This window comes from Lagopus muta, chromosome 3 (assembly GCF_023343835.1).
Source record: "Lagopus muta isolate bLagMut1 chromosome 3, bLagMut1 primary, whole genome shotgun sequence".
NCBI lineage: Eukaryota > Metazoa > Chordata > Aves > Galliformes > Phasianidae > Lagopus > Lagopus muta.
The window spans coordinates 78684272-78707142 of NC_064435.1; positions in this window are offsets into that span (position 1 = coordinate 78684272).

Sequence of the window (22871 nt, forward strand, 5' to 3'; positions counted from 1 at the left end):
CTTGCAAACAGCAGTTAGTGCATATCTGTGGCTTTATTGTCACCTGCCTCGGGCACCAAGAAGAAGAAATGTTTTGTCAGCACTGCATCGAGGATACAAGCCTTCAGTTTATAGGTTTGAGCAGACTGCTTCCTGCTTTTATTGGCACTGGCTTGGACAGTGCCCTCAGCAGTGAATCAGCCCACGCCCAGCCCATCAGAGTAGTTAACATTTCTGACCCAAGGAAGTATGTTTTCTTTTTTAACATTACAGCTGGGTCAATAAGAATCTCAGAAACTAGTTACACCGCCCTAAAAGAAGCTCATGCCTTCAGAAACATGACAAGACAGTCCACAACACACAATAGTCATTCATGGTCCATTCTACTCTGCAGATGAAGTTCTGAGCCTGGATCTTATCTTGTTTACCTGTATAAATGGGGACAACAGGAAATTACACTAATGCAAGTTTCATGAAAGGTAGAAAAAAGCTTCTGGAGCAGAACAGTCTGCAGTTTCTTTCTAGCTAAGACCAGCATGTCAAGGGAGCTGATCCTGCCACTCTGCACTGCAGAGGCCTACAGAGGGGGGAAGGCTTGAAACCTTCCCCAGTGATCTCAATACTGCATTTCTTTATCTGGGTTCCCAGAAAGCAAGGCATCTCCCACCAACGCCTTGATGAACAGCTGTAACTCCTATATCAGCTACATACTGACAAGGGAATCTCATCTTGCTGGGTTGGATACTCATAGTGCTGCACATGCTTCTTCAAAAGGGTGCACAATCCAGCAAGGAGGTTAGGACTGCCTGGATATATCAACTGCCACCACGTCCACTGCTCAAATGGATACACAGCAAATACAAGTTGGCCAGACTCCCTTTTAAATAAATAATTGTTTTTACTTAAGGCAGGATGCAAGATCACAGTGTCAGTCTGGTGCACAGCTGTGGGAAAGACTCAGACATAACACCTGTCAATATTCCATTATTAATGCATCCCTATCTACAAAACGGAGATCATGGCCTGCTCTACATTAGCTATTCAGCCTGCAGGTTCAGGGGAGCAGTTCTCATTCTGTGTGGACAAGGGCTATTACAATGTATCAGAATCATAAAAGGAAAAAAATGTGCTATTTAGCTATGCTTGCAGTTACATTCTCCCTGCCAAGCTCAGCCTTCAACTCATTGTCCAGTCTCCGCATGTAAACTTTGTTCTAGCATTTAAAAGCAAAACACAGCTGTGGTATAATACCTGATCAGCTTGATGCCATTAAACAAACAGAATGCCAGCCTTTTACTTTTGTTTATAGCATCATTACTGGGAACAACTCATCTCTCTTGCTGTATTTGTGCTTCAGAGCCCATATTTGGCTTTTAAATCTGACCTAGTTTTGGCTGTTAATCTTCATGGAGAGTCTGTGGATGCTACCGATGGTAATCAATACACTACAAATACTGGAGCATCTCCCTTTGCTGAAGATGAGCAAAGGGAGCGAAAGCTGCAGTACGATTGCACTATTGCACATAGGAGGCCCTGCCTCCCTCATTTCTTTTGACTTCATTAGTGCTCCGCAGAGTTAATTATAAAACCACACAACGGCTTGGGTTGGAAGGGAATGTAAAGCCCACCCAATTCCAATCTCCTGCTGTTGGCAGGGTTGCCAGCCACCAGCTCAGTCCGCCAGGGCCCCATCCAGCCTGGCCTTGAGTGCCTTCAGGGATGGGACATAAATGAAATCCACTCCAATCCTAGGACAGCTCCAACAGCATCACTCTGAAAATGGAAAAAGCTCCACTTTCCCTGCAGCAAGAAACAGGGAGTGTTTGCAGAGCCTGGTGACATTTTCTAGTTGTTTGGATGGACTGAGTTTATAAACATTTTGTGGCTGGAAGTGCCTGCCTTTAAATCTCATTTGTTTTAACTATCCTCAGGATTTCCCTCAGAGCTGCTTCAGTTGATGCTGTTAAGAGGGTCTTGTCATGCAGGGGACATGCAAGGTCATGTTCACAGTAAATAATGAGCCTGCATTCACAACAGACCTGTTAAAGGGCATGATTAACTCCCAAGACCTGTGCTGGAGTGGGTGGGATTCATCTAGAAGTACCAACATCGGAGGGGGTCGGGGTCAAAATACATCTGACCACAAACTGAAACCACATGGAGACCGCTGTTGCATGTAATCCCACCACTGAATACTGGCTTGTAGGACCCACACAATGGGTCACACACAGGGAGGTGATGACAGTCAAGGCACAGGGGCACAAAGCTGATGTGTGTGAGAGGACACAGAAACAGCTCATGTGGAAAAAGGGGGTGCAACATCTCAGGGCTTCAGAAGATGCAGAGCTGGGCCCCATATTCCGGGAAGAGCAGGAAGCAGCAGGGAAACTGCTGCCTTGTCATGAGGTTTGGGGCACAGTGGGTTGAAAATGCTATTTAAGAGGTTTGAGAATCACAGAAAGGAGAGAAAATGGAGTTATTAATCTGTGTGGATGTTCAGTTTACCCATGCAAAGAGCACATTCAGGATATGATGAAAGAATAACCACAACAGAAAACTATTTGCCCCACTTCACATCCTTCTAGCTGAAGAGAAGAGGCAGAAAATGAAGAACTGTCCTACAGTTGTCGAAGCAAATGTCTAAGGATAAAGAGAAAGCTGTGTCTGCAGCAGCTACTTGCTGCTGTAATTTGCAGTGTAAATGAGGATTTTGCAGGGTCACACAATAGAGGGACTTCATGTTCCTCCATGGGTCAATGGAGGAATGCCCCCCCAATCCTTATATCTGTGCTTCCTAATTTCATAGAATCACACAATTGTAAGATTGGAAATGAGCTGCAAGATCATCTAGTCCAACCGTCCTCCCGCTAATATTGCTATCACAAACCTCTAAACCATATCTTGTAGCTCCTCATCCAGACACCTCTTGAACCCTGCTAGGGACGGTGACTCCACCACCTCCCTGGGCAGACCATACAGGGCATGAAGATCAATCCCACTTTACTCTAAAGAACAGGTTCATACATGAATCATAACATATCTTAAGTGATTTATAGCTGATATAACCATTTTACAGATGAGTAATACATGTTGCAAGTCCATCAACAGAAGATTTAATGGATAGGCAATCAGTCAGCCCATGTGACAACTAATTAACCATACATTAAGACCTCTCCCTGTGCCCCATGAATCCTTACAGTGCTGGTCACAAACACAGCCTCAGCACTACACCTTGCAGTGGTAACAAAAGCAAGTGGACCTTGCTGTTATGCTCTAGCTCTCCCATTTGCAGCCCAGTGCAAAAGGATACAACAAGCTATCATGGCAGCCAGCCTCATGTCTGGCAGAGCCCTGCTCCACCAGGGCAGGAGGCAAGCAGTTCTTTTGGTTTCATTATCTGCATGTACACTCTCACAAATGTCAAATATCCCTCACAAAACCCTCCATCTAGCATGCAGTGACTTTGGGATGCTGATACATCTCCTTTGCTCTTGAGTTTTAGTAATTCTACCAAAGTAGTAGTAGTAGTAGTAGTACTTCTACCAAAGGTAAGAGAGGAGGATTATGAGCTGGAAACAAGGAGGGAGGGAGAAAGAGAGGGTGAAGAAAGGAGTGAGCCAGAGGCACATGGGTTTAGGAGTGGTTGGATTCTCTTCATTCAGGATGTCCTATTTTCCCAGTGAGCAGCCTGTAGAAAATGCAAGAAGCTGTCCTGCATAAAGAGAAAGACTGCCCTGATAAGCAAGCAAGCTGGCACATGCAGAAGATCGTGACACTGTATGGGAAGGTACAGGTCACAGCCAGGGGTTGTTTCCACTTAGTCCAGAGGTGGTGGATAAGCCAGAGCAGCTTCTTTAGTGTAAAGGAAGGCCCACATTTTTTTGAGGCATTATTTCATCGGTTTGTACACCATGGTCTGACAAGTTTTGTAGGTTTGGTGATCCTCAGGAGATCACCAAATATCAGGAGGACACGGAGTCCAAGGCTCCACCTCTGCAGCTCCAAGGACTGGGATCCAGTGACATGGTGGTGGACAACGGGGAGCTGGAAACAAACATAGCACTATACTCAGAGAATGGAGAGGAAAGGAGACCTGACAGCTGCTGTAGGACCAATACTGCAATCCCAGAGTAGATAGTAATGCATCAAGCCTGGTCAGCAGGACCCACTGCTCTGCTCTTGTTTTCTTGATTTCTCCTAAAAAAATGTAGTAACAAGGCCATATATCTGAAAGCAGAAATAGCAAAAGCTAAGCAAATACTTGCTTGCAGAATTCTTTGTGTCCAAGTTCAGACAGTTAGAAATACCACCAGGAGAAAAGCTGGAGAAAATCTCCTCCTCTGTTTGTTTTCTTTATGGATATCATTGCAATTGAGCATATCACAACACTATAAACTCATCCAGGCAGCCACTTCCCTTGGGTCTCTGAAAGACTCTGGAAAACACAGTAATCAATGTCCTGATGGGATCCCATGATGCCCTTGCTCCCATTGAAATCAGCACACTGATTTCAAGGACAAAACTTTATTGCTTACATTTTAAAAGGTGGAGAACCTTTTGTGGACTATCCGTGCTACTGTCCACAGCAATTTCTTCCCTATAATTGCTTCAAAAATCTTTTAACTACCATGTCATTCAGAAAGATTTCACTTAGATAATAAACAGCACACACGTAATATTCCTCAAGGTAGTTTTCAGTGAAGGACAAATATCCCAACATCATGCTATTAAAGCATCTCTGAGGAATAACAAAACAGACAGCCCATCCAGAAAGTTGAAGGGGCAAATCTCGTGTAGTGATCTGTTTTGTCCTTGAGTTTGTATTCAATTGATTTTTGATGCAAGAAGTGAAAAAATAATGTTAATTAGTATAACTAATAATAAGTTACTAGAGAAAGGAGAAGCATAGCTGAACATAAAAATAATTTTCCTAGTGAGAAACAGCAAAGCTTATGAGCAAAATCTTTACACTTAAGTGCCTTTCTAATTGTAATGGACTGGGATGACTTTGAATGTTTGGTGGTTTTTATTTTTGCTTCCACAACCAAAATTAAGCTAGCCACACAGCAAACTCCCCAAAACCAGAGCATTAGCGTTCATTGATTTTGCAAAACAAAAGCCAAGATTTTCTGCCCTGCTCTAATGAGCTCCTCTAATTCTTCTGTTTGAAAAGTCTCACACAAATTTCTGGTTGCCTTCAAGGTTTCATATACACTTTTTTTTAACCCTCCATTCTTTCAGTAAGGCTGCTGTTCCGAGCAGGTTCCTCAGCATTTAGGCAAACATATAGTGCCGTTACTGTTTTGTCCTTAATTATGCCTTTTTTTCTCTTTTACTCATAAGCACTAATTGAGTCATGATCTCTTTGCAAATGTGACTTAACCTGATGTTCCCCTGCTTACTCAGACCATTAAGAAAATAACAGCACTGGTAATTAACTGAGGGCTGGCAATATAACTTGGCTCTCAGCCCACAGTGGGTGAAAGGTCAAGTGAAAAGTAAGATGTGTAAATGCACACTAAGAGAACCAGAAACTAGGCACCAATCAGACATACAAGAATAGCAAAGGCAAATTTTAGACATCATGCTGAGTAAACTGAGTGCAGCCTTCTGTATGCAGTCTGAGTGGTGCAAAGCCTTCGCAGCAGAACGAAGCAACAGATTATACAGAGGTTGCTGCTCATCAGACAGGAGAGAGCAAGCAGCTCAGTGCAGGGGAATCCTTTTAATTGAGGAATGCACACAAGCAAGGATGCAAGAGGTGGAAAAACATCTTCTGGCACTCTTAATTGTGAAACCAAACTCCAGGTAGTGCAGCTAATGAACATTGCATTTCACCCTAAACTGGAGAAGAGGCACGCTGCAAGCTCAATTGGTTTTTTTCTCAGTCCCAAATTTTTTTGCTATTCCTCTACAACCACATCTCTTCTTTCTCCTTACTCTTATGCTATTCATGGGCCAATTATAAAGCCCTCATGCAGCCAATTTCATACCCCTGAATCCCCATCAGTTATAATCATAGCGGTGGAGTCTAGTGAATGAAGAGGCTGCTCATATTTCAAAGCTTAATGAGTTCCATTTCTTTTAATGGTATACTTCTATTAAAATTCATGGTCATTTTTCTCCATTAATTTCATTTATGAATTAATTCCTTCTAATTTTCTAAAGCATGACGTGACCAGTGACTTATGTAGGTCATGCCAAACGAGTGTCAGCAAAACCTTTATAATGCAACATCTTGTATTCTGTACACCTTGATCATGGCCCTCCCACACTTTTTAATTGGGATTCACAAGGCTAGAGGAAGAAAAGGGACAACGATCATAGTTTATGTTCAGAGAATGGTGAAAAATTCAAGTGATCCACATTACAGAAAGAGCTCTCATGTAAAGGGAACGCTGTGCCTGAGATACAAGAGAGCTCTGCTTCACTTAGTCACAGCGAATAATATACGGGCAGAAGGAGTACAAAGCCTGGATGTTATAATGTCTTCTGTTTTCTTCTATTTCTGCTTGAAGACTGAGCAGCGTGCCAGAAGGTAATCACATCCTCCAGGTAAATGGAATAAGAAGCTGAGAGTATTGAAAAGCATCTATCTAGGGCAGCTCACAGCACATGAGCACCCAAAGTAAAACTGCTAGACATTTACCAGGATTCTACCAGCACAGTGCATGCATCTGATACCAAAGCCATGTGGGGCAGCAGAGCACCTCTGAGAAGAGTTGTGCTCAAGTCTCAGCAGTTCTGCCCAGCAACAGTCACAGCAGGGGCAGCTGTAGGCTCAGCAGCAGGCATGGCATAGCAATGAACCACAGCCAGCACACTGGGGCTGCTTTGCTGAAGATTTACCATGGGGAGGCTCACTAAAAGTGGGTAATTGCAACCTTAGCGTGGTAATTTGTTAGTTAAGAGTCTCCTTCTGGATCTGCCTTCCTGCTCTGGTAACATGCCCTGGTATGAGCATCTACAAGACAATTTATTGGTGTAAACAGTCATTGCAAAGCCTCTTTCTTCCTCCCAAATAGTCAATAAAGCATGACAAGTCTCAAAGGCGTACTTTGCACAAAGTACTGCATCACGTAATGCCCAGGGCCATATTTCCTTCACTCTCACACTGATTCATCATCCCACTGCTCCAGTTTAACACGGTACAGAGGATTTCAAGAATTCAAAATTATTCTTGGAGATCGTTTTTGATGCGGCTCAAGAGTTAGTTGAAACAAACAAAGCAGTGTGAAGAACATTTTTTTCCTGCTCCATACTGTTTGCACCACGGTATCATGGCATTTTCTATTGCTATGCACAGTTGTTTTACACATATTAAAAAGATTCCCACAGAGCTGCTCACAATTTACAGGAAGAAATTCATCTTTCAGCCACTCAACTGATAGCTGCAGAGACTAGCTGGTAGCAATCAGAGCTCATAATACATTGCTTCCTCAGCAAAAAATATAGTTCTGTACGTAAACCTGCAAATTTTGGGTCACCAGCAAACTCGGAGCACATAATTGTTATCAGATTAACTCATCTAGCTGGAAGTAGGAGTCCTTAAAAGACTCAAAGATATCATTATTTTGTTAAGTCACATTAAAATCTCAGAGATGCTTAAATCATTTGATTGTTTGAGTTCCAAAGAAGCACACTGTTCTGTAAACCAATCTAAAGAAATTTTCTTAACTGACATTTAAGGTGAGATGGAAGCATCAAGTACAAAATCTGCTCACATCTCTGTAGTGTAGCTGGAAAAAACAAAGGAAAAACAATCTCTAGCTCTGCTTTCAGTCTAAAGGAATTTAGAGTCCACAAAATCCTAATAATACTGCTTACCACAGCACCAGAAGGCATTCAGGTGCTGGAATGACATAGAACCCTATATAAAACAGAATAGCAGTGAGTTGGCTGCTTTATGGGATACAAAAATGACAAGATCCTTCTCTCAGACTAATTACTGGAAAAGTCTGGATCCTCCAAACATCAAACATTGCCCTCCAGTGCACAGAAAATTGCTTTAAAAAGTAATTATTAGTCACTGAAAGGAACCAGAACAATTTTGGAAGAAAGGAAGCAGAACAGTTCTGAAATAAGTGAATTTATTATCTTGCTAGGCAAAGAAAAAGAAAGAGAAGAGAGAATGAGAACATATAAATACAACACACAGATATTTCAGTGTTCAAATTCCAAAAACTATGGTTTATGGTAAAGTCAACCACTGTTCTAAGTAGCCACTCATTTCAGTTGTTCAGAGAGGACTTAGCTGCTGAGCAGAAGAATCAAGAGCCATGTTAGATGCTCTTAAGTTTGCAAGGCATCGATGTGGGGCCGACACATACAACATGAGACTGGAAAGCTATATGACACTGGAGAAGCAGCTGGAGTGTACAGTTCAGGAGCATCTGGAAGAACACTAAGATCTCACTTGGAAAACTGAGCCTCCATCCTCTTCTCTTAAACCTTTCTAATTCAGTTTACTCCAAACGTATTTGTATGTTGCTGTATGTGTAATTTGCATCTTACACTCTCTGACTGCATCACTTTAACTTTTTGTAACAGTTCTATCTGCCCTGATTTAGTCCTAAGGCAATTTAAAGTGCAGATGAAACAAATGGACCTGAGAAAATATTATTTGACTCTACTATGAAAGCATGATTGACTTCGCACACTGCTTTTCCAAGAAGAAAAATAGAGGAGACATTCTCACAGGGGCAGAGAGCTTGATGCCAATAATCAGTATGATTTTTCCCTTTAAGTCATCAGTATGAATCCTGTTCAGCTCAAGAGGATGGCACAGCACAGGAAGTATCACAGTCAGGGCTGCTTGCTGGAATAGACTGTGGGAAATATAAACTCTAGATCAAGATTTTCCTTATGCACATTGTCAAGAGCGCTACCACCACCAGGAAAACCAGGCATACAAGAGGTCATAGAATCATAGAATGGCCTGGGTTGAAAAGGACCATAACTATCATTTAGTTTCAACCCCCCTGCTATGTGCAGGGTCACCAACCACCAGACCTCCAGGAGGGTCAGGGTGAGTCTCTGCTTTCCCATGCCAACTGACAGGTATTAGCAGAGGCCAGAAAGCATGGGCTTTCTGGTGTAAGAACTCGTCCTAACAGTGTGCCCTGGGTGCTCCTGGAAGTCACCACATCTGCACCTCTGACTTAAGGGCAGAACAGCTTGAAGATTATTTACCTTTCATTCCCTTCCTCACCAAAACATACTGAACAGAACAATAAAGTGACTCAGTTATACTGCGTGTTCTCTAGTTCATGTTATACCCTCTGTGTATTCCACCATCCAAGGTGCTCTCAATAATTAAGAAGAAATAACATCAGAATGCTTAGCTGAGCTAAACTCTTTGAAAGTTACCCATCAGCATTGTTTATTTTCATTTAGTGTAATTGTTACACCAGAAATCCTTTTGCTCCAAAGAGACAGGACACACGTAAGAAAGAAAATGCAACATTCACAATTCCTTGTTCTTAATTTGCCTGGGGCAACTCAAAACTTACGCTGATGTTAAATTCTATACCATCCAGTCCATGTTGGTTAAGAACTGCTCTGCCTACACTCAAGGGAAGAAACAAAGCCACAAGTAAAAGATCAGCATTTTTTAAACATATCTTAAATCATTGTTTCTGACTTAATTTCCAAGGGAAATGGCTACAATGCATTAAATACAGCATACTTGGGTAGGGAACGTGGACTGTACGGTAACCTGAAAAATTCATGTAGCTGAAGTGACCTTACTGGATCCAGTAACGCAGTCAGTCTCTTTTCCATCAGCTCTCACAGCTGCAATTAAAAGGAACAGAGGGCGCTGATACTCTAAAATAACTTGTTTATTAATCAGAAGGCCTAGCTGTATCCAGCAAGAAGTTGTATGCCATGAGAAGGGGTGACATCAGTAACTGAGAGAGAACTGATAAGAGTTCTTTCTAATGTTCTTTCCTCATTTTAATTGCTTTGACCCCTCTCCCAGCCTCCTTTCCTTTCAGTCAAAATTGTTGCACTTATTAGTGTTATCATTACAGAAATTGTATTCTTCCCATGAATATCATTGTGCCTTGATAGAAAAGAAGTGAACTACTCACTTTTCCAGTGAAAAGCTGAGGTTCTTTACTGGCTGTTTTAGCAAATTTTTACAGATTATTTAAATTCTTCAATGAGGAAAACTACCACCCATTTCCCAGCTGGTTCCTCCTACTGTTTCATCTACACTACAGTTTTCAAACAAAAAATTAATTTGGTTGGTTGCTTCTTATGGGATGTGCAAACAGCACTGCTCTGAATAGCCATTTTTCTAATCAAAAATGAAGGGACAGATTCACAGGGGAGAATCCCTTGCACAGAAGCAATTACTAAAAGGCAAACATTACGGCTGCTTTTATTGACTTCAGTAACAGCCGGTAGTTTTCTGTCTCTTTGATAGTCAGGCAACTGACTGAAAAATGAAACAGAAGGAATGAACTTCAGGAATTCACTTAAGCTTTAACCAAGCAGATGCATCAAGAGAATATGGAAGTCTTTCTCCATTTCCAAAGCAATCTCTCCTTTGAAGTAGCAACTCATCGCTGCTACATTATGTGAAAGCTCCTATTTACCTAATCCAGGTTCATCTTTTGCTTATGCAGAGGACATAATCAAAATTATTTGCATTACTGCTCATATTGCTGCTGTGTGTGGCAAACTCTGGTCCTCTGGGGCAGCAGCACAGCATGGAAGCGATGTTGACAGCAGGTTCCTACATTTCAGTTTAGCTCTAATGATGGCTAAGGTATTACTAGCTACTGCAATTACAGATCTTCATAAACTAAATGTTCACGCAGCTGAGCATATTGAGTGCTAGCAATTTCCATTCTGGTGATTAAGAAGCCTTCAGAGTAGTAACAGCTCACCAAAGAGGTATTCAAAAAAACCAAAAAACAAAAAACAAAGAACAATCATTGCAGCTTGTTTGTTTCTTAACAGAACAGTACATCGTTTAACTCTATTTTGCAGAAGGCTTTTCACAGTTAATACAGGGATCTGCAAATTGCCTTTACTTTCATACCTCCTGAGACTGCCTGGTGGCAGAAAGGTGTATGAGAACATGAAAGAAAGGAAGAAACGTATCTTCATGCAGAGACAGGATGTGAAGGGAGGAAAAAGTACCCAAGGATGTGGGCAACAAGAGCAGCCCTCCAGCAGTCATTCAGTGGAAACTTATTCCATTACTTCATGGCTCTTTCAGTTTACTTAGTTGGCACAAAGTGAATTCATTCCTACATACAAGAGAAATTTGTCTGTCCTAATGAGACTGGAAAGTTAATTCTGATGAGTAAGACAAAACAGGCACACAGCAAAGCTGAGAGTCATTTAGTGCAGCCTATTATATCCCTCTGTACCATGAGGAAGTTTGGGCTCCAGTTCACAAAGCAGCAACGCAGTGCAATGACGCTCACCTCAGTGGGAGGTGGTGACACCAGAGCCAGTGCAAAGGCCAGTCCACAAATTACTCTTAGAGGTCTATCTAACACCACACACAACTACTTTAGTAAAAGTAATGCCGTGAGACTCTTCCCCCAGCTCTGAAAGAGAGCAAGGAAAATGTTGTTCTTTAGATCCCCTCTCTAAGCCAGCACGGCTCTATTCATCAGCCGCGGGGAGCCTCGTCTTTATTTAGGAAATGGTATTTATAATGCGGTGCTATACTCTATGTCAGTTCCCAGAGGACAGTCTGTGCAGTCTCTGTTGCTCTAGTGGAAGTGAACAGCTGCTTTCTAGATTTCCCAAAGCCCTGGTGCAAAATAAATCCTTCTCTCTTCACTTAATTTTAAAGAGCAACTATCGTTGGGCAGGGAATATATGTGGGAAAGGAGCAAAAGCAAGGAATGAATTATTTTATATCATTTCTCTCCTATATTATCTGCAATGTAATCATTTAAACTACAAAACCAGCAAAACTAAAGATACCATCAGAGGAGCAGCTGAGGAACTGCCACAAACGTCATCTCCCTCCATCTCTTCCCTTTCCCCACGGTAATTTCACTCTTTTCTGCTTCCCAATTCTTCACTAAAATGAAAGAAAAAAAGGAATCTGAAACTGAACACGTTTCATCCAAGAGAAAAAGGGAAAATGAGAGCAAACGATATATAGATTTCTTTCAGTTCCTTTAATGTAGCCTCCACAGGTCTAAGGTCAAGACTGAATCGTTGTTTCCATTTCACTTCTTATTTTTAGCAGGTTTATACAGTTCCGTTGACTTAATATACCCTGGGTTGAAATTCAGTTTACAGAGCAGGAAAGCCAGTTGTTTAATCTGAAGAGGTCACACAGTCAGTCTGAAGGGTTACCCTGCATTATTTTTATTTCTGGACACATCCAACTTTAAAATTCTCTCTTTTAAATGCTGAGACAAGCTTTGGTTCTTCCATGAAGAAATCCAGAGGGGGGAGCCCCTTGATTTTTCATCCCCTTTCTATTTGTTCCATGTGCCATTAAGCTTTCCCCACTGTTCTCTTTTTAAGCACGTACTCACAGCAGAATGAGGTGTTGGTATCTGTGCTCTGACATACTGGGGAAGTCAGCAAGAACTATTATGCTCCCTAGTGCTCATATTTATGGGGAGGTATATTCATGTTTCCACCATCTGTTTACCTTTTCAGTTAACACCAAATGCTTCCGCTCACATATTCTCCCAGTCACAAGGCTGCCCTTTACATTCAGGCAGTTTTATAAATGATGCACGTCTGATAAAAATTCACCTGGTGCTTGAACTTCACCTGGAGTTTAGCAGCATGCTGCTGTATCTCCAAATGCAATTATGGTTTAACAGCATGGTGTCTCCTCTCTCATTTCCAAACTAGATGGAATAAAAGATAAATAAAAAGTAACATGTATACTCAATCTCATCCATGCATCTGCATTTACACACAGACTCGCATGCACAAACTGTAGATTATATGCATTCACATATACATCAATTTAATGTCCTCTGTTCTTTAATCAATTATCCATGATAATCCATTGTATTCCCCCAGGTACTCAGTCATCAAAGCCACGTTAAACCTCTTCTTGAAGATCAAATGGCTCTTTAATCCATTTATTTACAGTTTACTGAGTTATAGAAAATTAATCAGGATCATAAGTTAGCTGCTGCAGCGAGCCTCTTCTGAAGGCTGCTATCATTGCAGACAGTAATTCTCAGAGAGCCAACAGGATGGGGGGAAGAAAGGAACGAATCTTCCAACATCTGTTCCTCTCATCAGCCGCCGTCAATGACTGCCTCCCCCTGATCCTTGTTTGATCAAACTCCACTCCATCAAATCCATTTAAATGAATTAGCACTACTAAGGTAACCGAAGAGCTAATTAGTCTTAAACTTTGTAGTTGAGTTCTTCACATGTTGTCTCCTGATGTCTAGAAGGCTAAGCAAGAGCTTTTCTTCTGAAGCTATCTGGGCACAAAAACATGTGTGTAAGGAAGTATTTGAACACAAATACAGCCTCTTTTTTTTTTTTTTTTTGACTTGGCAAAAGTTTCAATGCTATTGTCCTACGCAAATATTCTCCTCCTCACATTTCTAGCCACTCTACTGATGAATACTTACTGGCCAACTTTCTGGATGTGATTGGTGTTGAACCACTATAATTAGCTGTTGATTAGGCAAGGCTCCACAAATGTAAGGCCCAACTAATTAATGCATGTTCACGTTTGCCATGCATATTCACACTGATTCTTCTCTACAGCAGCAGAGAAACAAAACCAGTTAAACTGATGGACTGTGAGAACCTGAATGAATTTCTTATTAATTCTGCAAAGCCCAACTATGATATTAATTCTCAAGTTTGCATACACAGACAAACACAAACACAGCAACCTCTAAAATTCTGCTGTGGCTTTCAGAAACTGTAGGAGCAGAGATAAGTAGCAAAGCATGGCTGTTACAACTGAAGTTCTGTTGCCAACTGGTGCTGCAGAAGGATTCAGAGTAAATGCAAAATTGTCAAGGTTTCAGTTTTCCTTCTTCTCTAAAGATGATATTACAATCACGACTAACATTTTCCAAATACATATCATGCAATAGACATGCTGAAACTTTGCTGATCCTATAATCAGTTCTCAGGAGGAGATAACAGATAAAACTTTTCTTCAGCAAGGAACATATATGTATGATGTCAGAAATGACCCAGAAGTGATTCACATCACTCTTTTGACATGTCGCCTTCAAATGATTTCACAAATGACCACTTCATTTTCAATTATTCCTTTGGTTAAGTGATAATGTCACCAGACTAGAATGTTGTCATAGGGTAGCTGTCCCCTCCTGCTGTATAATGTCTATTTACTTCATTTCTGTTACACAAAGCAATCAAGGAGCTAGACTTTGTGTAAAAGACTACGTGTGTCTGACAGTACTGTTACCAAAGAGCTGCAGACTGGCTGCATCTGAGAACAGAGTGCTTCCATGCTACAGATAACTCCCAGACTGGTTACCTGATAAAATATACTTTAATGTTTTTGTTTTTAAATTACACCCTTTCACAGATGAGTTGGATCCCAGTAGTTCAGAATACTGTGTCTTAAAATTTGTATTGATAAATAAATGCTATTTAAGCAACTGGACTGCTTGGTATTCATTTAGTAGAATTATTGAATAAAGGCACTTGGATGAAATCAATAGGAGGATGTCAGAAGGAGAAAATTAAAATAGATCCTCCTAATTTAATGTGACAACTTCTTCTGGCTCTCTGCCATGAAAAAAAATTGTACCGACTTGTGTCTTTGTACAATGACATATCAATAAGCATCTATTTGTGAGTCAGGGCATTTAATTCTTCATTCACATATTGCAGACTGCTGTTAAAGAGATGCTATCAAATTCTGCAGCATCTGCACAAGGCTGCTTAAGTCTGCTTTTCCTCACACTAATATAAAACAATGCAATAGAGTTAAACCCACACAAATAGCTGCACAGGGAATAAGGAAATGGAGCCAAGTGAATCCAATATTCAATACCTTACCCTTTTTTCCTGCTTACAGTTCTACTTTATAACAACATTAGTCACCTCCCAAAACACTGCAGCTATCAGATAAGTCAGGTAAAGACACAACAGAGCCCTCATGAAGGGTTCAGGCCACTGTCAAGTTCTCCTTGATTGTAGTCAGCTTCAGCACAAAAAGGGCCTGTGAATCCTGTGTCTGGTCTTAGCATGCCAGGCACTTGTCTGATGTGGAACATCTACTGTTTCTCTCAACAATTCCCATATTTCATTCCTAAACATCCCAGGCTAAATTCAACTCAAAGGCTGTTACTGACTGTACCAAAATACATCCTAGACAGAACACTAGACAAGCATTCTCAAAACTCAAACTACATAAGCATTTTTCAGCACAGCATCAAATTCTGCTATTTGTGGTTCATTCTTCTTTTTTGCCTAGAGGGGACAATTTCACATGCATTTCCTGGATAGGAACAGGAAGAAAAATCATGTAGCACTTTCCAAGCAGTGATGTGCCCACCAAAATACGATTCGCTATGCTTCTTGCAGTGTCTTCCACTGGTGCATAGGGTAAAATCACCAGGGCCTATGAACACCTTTCTACTCCCCATCAGCTGTGAAGAATCTGAAGCACATCATACAACACATTTTCCAGCAACCAAAAGATGGCAGTGTTTCAGAGCTTTACAAGTGTCTGTGTACAAAAGGACAGCTTGTTAGATGGCAGTAGGTAGTACTCTATGTTGTCTTCAAAGGTTAAGAATCAGCTGGTTTATGATACTTCAAACCAATGATAAGGAAATAAACAAACTGGTAACCTATGAAAACATAGGAATCCTTGGCAAAACCTATTAATTTGTTCTGAATATTCTTCAAGGCTATCAAACCAATGCTACAACCAAAATTGCATATATGCTTGTGGGACGTGTGTGAGATGGTAAAGAATGAGCTTGCAAATTAAATACTACATTTAAAAGTTTTTCTTCAACAAGTTCCAGTCATTGGCAAGGAGCTCAGCTAAGCTTCACATCACAAATGCTGTTTGAGCCCACTCCGTTGCACTGTAAACTAACATAGCAAAGAAAAATCATGCACGTCTGCAAAATTGATACGGTTTGCTTTTGATAATCTAGCAGATGTATCTTTTCAGCTCATCTCTGCTTCACAGTAACTTGGAAATGAGACACCATGGTAGGAGTGCACACCCATTCTCTGGCCTTTAAGTTGAAAGCATTTCCAACTTCACTGGAAATATAACTTCAGTACAGTACAACTCCTACAACATTTGCAAATAGATCTACACTCCTCAAGTGGCTACAGAGAACCACGTGATCATTACACAAATTGAAATTGCCCTGACACAGGCAGATTTCAGTGTTTGAAAACTTAACAGCATTTCAGTATGCTGTTCTACCCTTTCATCTCCTATAGATAGATGCTCCAGCCCATAACAGAGGTCTTGAGTAATGCAAACCTACAAAGAGAGGCTGCAGAAGCCTTGCAGAGGCTCTCACCTCCCTGTGAAACTGTAAGTATGTACTATTAGCACATTTTCTCAGTCCATTCCCAATGCACAACTAAACCCTTTTAGCAGTCCATACAACTCACACACTGGTGTTGTATTAGCCGTTTACATTTCAGTTCTTCTTCCTGTGCTTTCTGCACTTTTGAAGCTCTCACTGTTCTCTTAGACCCTCTTATTTCTGCAGATTTTGTCTTCTCTTCATTGACTTTCCCCACCCTCTGGCCACCTAGTGAGGGCAGTACACAACACTTCTCAAGTGCTCTGACTGCTATGTCACCTGAAATGTTTGCAATCTCTCACGTGCCCTACAATGTTTCCAAAAACAGTAGTCACTAACTAGAATCTTTCTTGGGTGTAACCTTCCCAATTCATCTTTCTTCTTCTCATTTTAAATGATCAGGGGACAAACTGAATTTCTATGGTGGAAATGTAGATCTTTTATAGTATCACTAGAGTTGGAAGGGACCCATAAAGACCATTTAGTCCAACTCCCCTGCAATGAACAGGGACACCTACAGTGAGATCAAGTTGCTCAGAGCCAGTCTGACTTTGAATGTCTCCACACTTGGAGCATCTGCCATATCTCTGGGTGTATGGGCACTGCTGAGTCACAGCCTGAACCTCTGATTGATCACCTGAGGCGAGCCATGAGTCAGCCAGAGGAGCACAGGTGAAGGCAGTTCTCCTGTGGTGCCAGAAGGGGTGGAGCCAGGCTCCAGCCCTCCTAGACCTATTTAAGAGCTGGCTACCAGTGGGGAAGGATCTCTTGTGGAGATTGCTTCTGCTGGTGTTTTGTGAGTGAGCCCAGGATAGGGGTAAGCCTTCTATTTATTCTCTTTTGTTGTCATAGTCTGCTTTGCCTAACTCTCTTGTTTATTTTGTGATTATAACATCCTAATATTCTTTGATTATACGCTTGGTGAGTCAGGCAGGTCAAATATACTGAAATTTACATCATGTCTTTTCTTTGGAATTTCTATAAATGGGTCAAGGGGGAGAACAATACTCTTCTAGAGAAAATGATTCCAGGGCAGATCCCAGGATTTGTGGGTTCCCCCTATCATGAGCTAGAGGTTATCATTGAAAAATCTGCTCCCTTACACGTTACGGACAATATCTCCCCATATTGCATGGCGGATTCCTTTCAGGAACTTAGCAAGGATGTGCTGATCACTAAAGAAAGACAACTGGCTGCCTCCACGGTGGTATGGCCACTATTAAGTGCCTTAAATCATGCTGAAATAAGAAATAATACTTTAGAGAATGAAAATCAATTTCTGAAAGACCATATTGAAAAACTAGAGCAAGAATTTGGCGTATTAACAGGGAAGAAGCCAATTTTACATTTTCCCTTAGGCCAAGTTCGTAACACTTCATTAAACGATGACCAGACTCCTGAATCAACAGACTTCATTGATCAGGAAAATAAAAAATCCCAATTAGATCTTGGATATCCAATTCTGACTGATCCACTAGAAGTCCATCCTGTCATAACTCAGAAAACAAAAATAGTGCAGGACCAACCAGCAAGGGGTGCCGCCTGATCAGTGGCCCCCTGCCCAGACTCATTTACATGTAATGGCCCGGCCATACACGGCAATAGAATTGATGGATTTAGTACAGAGATTTTGGCAGAAGCCTAGAGAAAGTGTGCTGGCTTGGTTATTAAGACTGTGGGATTCTGGGGCAGAAAGTGTCTTGGTGAATGGCCCAGAAATAGCCAAGTTGGCCACCATGACTGTCCATCCTGCTCTCAGGCAGAGGTTATATGCAGGTAATCAATACCTTGATGAAAACCATTCTATAATAGAATGGTTAATGGTGGCCTACCATATGGTATGGCTGAATAAATCAGATATACCTCTACATACAGGGATGTGATCCTCCATGGAGGACCTCCAGAATTATATCTGTGAACTGGGCGTAAGAGAGGCTATCTATGAAGACACATTTGATGGCCCTGATATGGTCAAATTTTCAGCAGGGATGAGATACTTGATTCTACAGCAAGCTCCCTCTCATCTCTACGGTACCCTAGTCTCTATGTCAAATCCCCTGGTGGCCTCAGAAGTTGTAGTCCAGCAGGCTGCCCAATTAGTGGCCGACCTGTGATAAACAGAATGCCTGTGGACTAGGCACAACATTCAGATGTCGGAAGAAGCAGGGGTCCTGCTGTTAAGTAAAACCAAAATGTCAGCTACTTGAGCTCCTCAATTGGGACCCATAAGGGTCTCCCAAAAACAAATGTTTAATGATTTAATTTGGGCTGGGGTCCAATTTGCTAAGATCGACCGCCAGCCCAACCATGTCCTTCTCCAGCTCTGGAGACAACTACGGGACAATCAAAAATTCCAAACTATCCTAAGAAATCAAGGGTAAGGGTTATAGAGAGGGTACCAACAGCATGGAACCTAGAAGATTTCGTTGTTCCAAATAGGAAAAAAAAAAAAAAAAGCTGCCTCAGGTGTCTCGGGCCACAATGCCTGAGCCACTGTAAGCAAAAGAATTGGCCCTAGCACAATTCATGGTGTGACAAGGGATGTTAGTCCCCCCTAGGGCCTCCAGATGGGACTGGATGCCCTATGTAGAATTAACGATTTATTGGTCCTGAAAAAATATTCAGAGTTATGGCATTAGTGGACACCAGAGCAGAAACATCAATTATCTATGGAGATCCAATGAAATTTGATGGGGACAGAGTGATGATTGGTGGTTTTGGGGGACAGACTATTCCTGTCACTCAAACATGGTTAAAACTGGGGGTTGGGAGTCTCCCACCCTGGGAGTACAAGGTGTCTATTGCTCCAGTCCAAGAATACATCCTGGGCATAGACATTCCATGGGGTCTGGCTCTCCAGACAACCGTGGGAGAGATCAGACTTCGACAAAGATATATCAGTATCTGGGCGATGCAGACAATATTAAGAGGCCATGTGAAACATGGGCCTATTTGCCTGCCGAAACCGCACCGGATTACTAACGTTAGACAGTATAGACTCCCGGGTGGGCAAGATGAAATATCGAGAAAGGTGCAGGAATTAGAAAAAGTGGGCATTATAAGACCTGCACACAGCCCGTATAACTCCCCCATATGGCCGGTGCGAAAGTCGGATGGCACATGGAGAATGACAGTGGATTACAGAGAATTAAATAAGGTTATGTCGCCTATTCATGCATGCGAGCCATATGGATGGTTATAACCAAGGAACCCGGTGATGGTATCCTAAACATTTGCACAGTTAGTTGGGCTATGTACCAGGGGCTCACTCTTTGGATTGCACAGTGGGCCACTCAGGAATGGACTATCCATGCCTCACCAATCTGGGGCAAAGATGTGGTTAGACATATGGAATATGGTCAAACACAGGATTGTACGTGTCTACCATGTTTCTGGTCATCAGCCCCTACAGTCACCAGGAAACGATGAAGCTGGACATGCTGGCCCGAGTTCAATGGATTGAGAATTCACCATCTGAGAACATCGCCTGCTGGTTACATCAGAAGCTATGGCATGCTGGACAAAAGATGATGTGAGCAGCTGCTGAAGCATGGGGACTGCCCATACAGCTATCTGATATCGTCCAGGCATGCCAGGATTGCGATGCTTGCTCCAAGATGAGACTGAGATTGTTGCCTGAAACAACAGCCCATCTTGCTAGAGGACACAATCTTCCCCAGCAATGGCAGGTCGATTATATCGGGCCCCTTCCTCGCTCTGAGGGGGCAAGATACACCCTGACCTGTGTTGACACTGCAAGTGGGCTGCTGCAGGCCTATGCAGTACCGAAAGCAAACCAGGCATATACCATCAAGGCACTCACTAAACTGATGTCTGCCTATGGGACACCTCAAGTCAAGAGTGACCAAGGGACTCATTTTACTGGTGCAACAATACAGCGCTAGGCAGAAGAAAATAACATCGAATGGAGATTCCACCTGCCGTGTAATCCAATGGGGGCAGGCCTCATCGAATGTTATAAGGGTATTCTTAAGGCTGCCCTGAAGACAGACTCCCAGTCCTTGCAGGGGTGGACAAAAAGACTGTATGAAACCTGTGGGACCTGAATGAAAGACCTTGAGACAGCAGACCAAGTGCCCTGAGAATGTTGTAGGCGACAAGGGCCATCCCACTTAGGATCCAAATTATGGGCAGTGATCATCAGGTAAGACCCCAGATTGGTAATGAAAATAATATTCTGCTCCCTGCCCCTCGGAATTTAGAGCCGGGTACCCATAAAATAAAATGGCCCTTGAAGGTGCAGGTAGGACCCAAGTGGTGTGGCCTACTTGCACCTTGGGGGAGACTATTGGAGGTGGGAGGCTCAGTAGTCCCTCCAGTACATGGCCTGCTGATATTGTGGTCAACACTCCGATCTTTATTGCTGAAGGGACCCCCATCATGTCCCTGTGGCAGATCAGGACACCTCCTTTGGTGCCTGATATCATTATGCAGCCGCAGATATCCGGCCAAAAGGTGTGGTACAGGCAGCCAGGACGTGCCCCAGTACAAGCGGAAGTGTTGACCCAGGATAGAAATATGGCCTGTATCTTGCCCTGGAGAGCAGACCTTCCCCTCCTGGTACCTCTGAATTCACCTGTGCTGCCAGAAGGGGTGGAGCCTGGCTCCAGCCCTCCTAGACCTATTTAGAAGCTGGCTACCAGTGGGGAAGGATCTCGTGGAGATTGCCTCTGCTGGTGTTTTGTGAGTGAGCCCAGGATAGGGGTAAGCCTTCTATTTATTCCCTTTTGTTATCATAGTCTGCTTTGCCTAACTCTCCTGTTTATTTTATGATTATAACATCCTAATATTCTTTGACTATTCTCTGGGCAATTTGTTCCAGCATCTCACCATCCCCACTGTAAAAAAACTTCTTCCTTTTATCCAATCTAAATCTCCTGTCCTTTAATTTTAAACCTTTTCTCCTTGCCCTATCATAGCAGACCCTACTGAAGTCTGTCTCCTTTCTTCTTATAGTCCCCCTTCAGGTATTGAAAGGCTGCGATCTGGTCTCCTCATAACCCAGCTCCTCTGTTAGTGACATATGAAGACTTTAAGAGTGGGGGAGTAGCAAACTGGAGGAGAAAAGATTTTACAGCTAAAGAAACCATATGTCAACCTGAAGGACAGCATCCAATCTGTACCTCTGCTGCTGAATTTCCTTTCAATGCTACTGGCTTTAATCTTCAGATCTATGGCAGTAGTCAGTAAAATGTGGATATTACCCTTCTACTTGAAAGATGCTATGAGGTTTTTAGTATTTGAAATCCATGAGGTTATTCCAGCACAAGCACCTGAGAAAAGCCCAGAAGGAAAAGAACACATCCACATTTAAGAGAGAGTTTATGAGTCCACATATAGGAGGAGTGGGAAAAAAAAAGGAATATTTTAGAAGATTTGAGAATGAGCACCAATTTTCCTGTGTGCTGGGTGACTCCTGTGGAAAAACCATAACCAAATAGTAATCCATGCATACATCTGTGAATACATATATACTCTGACACATATACATATATAGCACTTCAACAAAAAAAATCTTCCAGTTTTTGCTCACTCATGGAATTTTCTATCACAGGCACCTATCACAAGATAGAACACTGCTTTTCACTTTTGCCCTTATTTATTGAAATATACTCTCATTTTCACCTTCATTGTGACCTTTTCCCTTGTTTCTCACTTTCCATGTCTGTACAATCTGATGCTCTCTTCCATCCTCCCAAGACGTAACATTGCACAGCAAAACCAAAACACTGTCAGGATTGTATTTCTTTGAGAGACTTTTCTTCAGACTACTACTGCCCTCCTGAGAGGCATGTGATTCCCATTAGAGTCAGTGTAAGCTCTGCTGCAAAGCGACTGCAATCTGTATCTCACAAGCTCTCCACCAGACTGTGGGGGCTCTGATCGTTAAACACTGCCATTTTATATAGTTAGGAGTGCTAATTTATATGCTTGTATTTTAACCAGAATGGAACAGCTTCAGTATTTTTTTATTCCTCTTCTGTAGCCAAAAATAAAACTTCCTGATAAGTCTGAGCTAAAATATTTTACATCATGCAAGTAGCTCCAAGACCAGGGAGTGAGAAGACTCCAATGAGCCCTTTGTGACTGCTGGCCTGTGAGAAAGGAGGAAGATGTCATTTTCTCAGCTAAATAAAAACATCTGATTGGAAAAACACGTGTGACAGACTGTGGAATATACATTAGAATACCTTTATTGTTTTAACATTTTTAAAAAAGAACATAAAAACAGGATTCATTGAGATTTTCTTTAAAATAAGCTGCTAAGAACTGTATTATAGCTATGTACGTTCTTGGAATCTCATTCTTATTCAACTATACACAATCGTGCTTTCTGTTTCAACCTTCAGTGTCACTCAGTCT